Source organism: Acyrthosiphon pisum, chromosome X, assembly GCF_005508785.2.
Source record: "Acyrthosiphon pisum isolate AL4f chromosome X, pea_aphid_22Mar2018_4r6ur, whole genome shotgun sequence".
Classification (NCBI taxonomy): Eukaryota; Metazoa; Arthropoda; class Insecta; order Hemiptera; family Aphididae; genus Acyrthosiphon; species Acyrthosiphon pisum.
This window is the reverse complement of record NC_042493.1, coordinates 128,083,234-128,085,518: the sequence shown is the minus strand read 5'-3', so window position 1 is coordinate 128,085,518 and position 2,285 is coordinate 128,083,234.

Here is a 2,285-nt window from a genome sequence, read left to right as displayed (position 1 = left end):
ATATATATTTTTTTTAAATTAGAAGGATGACTATTCCAAATGATGTAGAACCAAATGTTCGGAATCCAATTATTCCATATGAAACCTTTCGACGTATGGCATTTTCATTCGCGTACGATGAACAGGAAATATTAGCTTTATTCAAGTTAAATAATTCTAATTTTATACTTAAAGAAATTTATCTAAGTATAAGCCTGGGATCAATAGCAAAACACTATTGTTCATTGTTTTGCCTACGCATTGATAATGAAAACAATAATTATCAAATCAATTTGATGGGATTTCACCGTCAATTTCAGACTATTATAGGTCTCCAAACATATAGCCAAGTGAAATGTCGAAAATATTTGACTATTATTAGTTTTAATACGTCATATCCTGTAACAAGGGTTCCATTTTACTCTTACAGGATAAAACCGTTAGAGATAGATATGACTCATATAACCCATTCTATTTCTAATTTGGGTAAATATAATAATTACTATATACATAGTTTGATTTCATTAATAGTTTTCTAATCGTATGATTATACAAACATTTCAGATTCGGAAGATATTATTTATAATCACGTCCACGTGATAGAGTAAAAAAAAATACTTGTTCACATACATTTGGATCACGGATAATGAAAGTATGATAGTAACATAGTGTTATAGCTGTTATTAACTTACAATATCTGGTCGCATGAACATAATCATTGAGTGAGTCACACACACACACACTGTCGTATATTGTAGACAGTCGTCACTGTAATATTATTTAATGTAAATATATTACATGTAAAAATCAACGTAGCAATTTAGATATTAATATAGGTCAATGAAGCAAGATGTGCTGAGACAGCAAAAACTATTTTACTATATAACGCCGCCGTACGCGCAAGGACAGGGAGTCCCCGGTTGTCACTGAGTGAGTCGGTGACGACAGGGAGTCCCCCGTTGTCACTGAGTGAGTCGGTGAGAACGGGCCACGGCGGTCTGAATCCGCAAAGTGTTTAATTTATGTTTGTTTTAAAATTCAATAAAAGTGTTTCCGACCATTAAAACCCGAGTTGAATTTCATTTCTAAGTCTTCTTTGTCCTTACCTTTGAATATTGGAACAGTGCTCAGACCCACACACCTATAGTCAATGAGGTTTATTGCAAACTGAACAGTGCTCTGGTTGTGGCGTCCTAATATAGGGATCCCATACGTCCCGTATTTAACGGGATTGTCCCGTATTTGAATGAAGCGTCCCGGTGTCCCGGCAAAAGTTCAAAAATAACACTTTTGTCCCGTATTTTGGACAACCCGTCCCGTATGTACCTTATTTTAAAATTATATCAAAAATTAAATTTTTTCTCATAATTTAGTATTTTAAAATTTAAATTATTAACAACATATGATAATATCTAAATCAGATGATAATTATCTGATTATAATGACAACAAATTTTTTTGTTGGTTTTGTGGTTACACTGATTAGTGATTACTGATATTATATCGGCTATCAAATCGGCTGTCGGCACATGGTATAATATTATTATGCCGTTATGGACGATAATTGAATATTATTATCATTTAATTATCAAGTTCTACGATTCTTTAAATAATTTTCATATTCTACTATTACTATTTACTATTTCAGTCTATTAGAATTTATATTTTATTATATTCTTAGTGTTTTAGTAATAAAAATGCCTAAACGTAAATGCATATTCACTGACGCCCTAAAGGAAGAATATACATTTTTAAAATTGTGTGAACGAGTTGGAAATGATGGAAAAATTGAATGTATTTGTTGCGGTGCAATTTTCAGTATTGATCATGGTGGTAAATCTGACATAAAACAACATATTGGCACCAAACGTCATAAATTAGCCGAAGAATCAAGCAAAACTAAGAAAGTTAATGCATTCTTTGGAAATAAAAGGTTTGTCGCTGCTGATAAATTACTTTATATAAATGAAGGTACTTGGGCTTATCATGTTTGCAAACATAATCAAAGTTTCTCATCAATGGATTGTACGTCGGGTTTACTTCGTAAAATGTATGACAAAACGCGTACCATCGTACCTCAAAAGCTAACAGTGCATTAATCTGAATTTATTCTAGAGATAGTCATTAGCTTAGAGTGTACGGAGGTAAGCCATATAGTTGGTTCATCGCGTATTATCCAATACGGGTGATACTACATATGAATACAACACTTTATGTTGTGATAACAAGTGAGTTTAGTGCGTCTTGTTCTACATATAACTTTATTTTCTTTACGCTTTATTAAGGGGATTCAATACCGTGATTTTC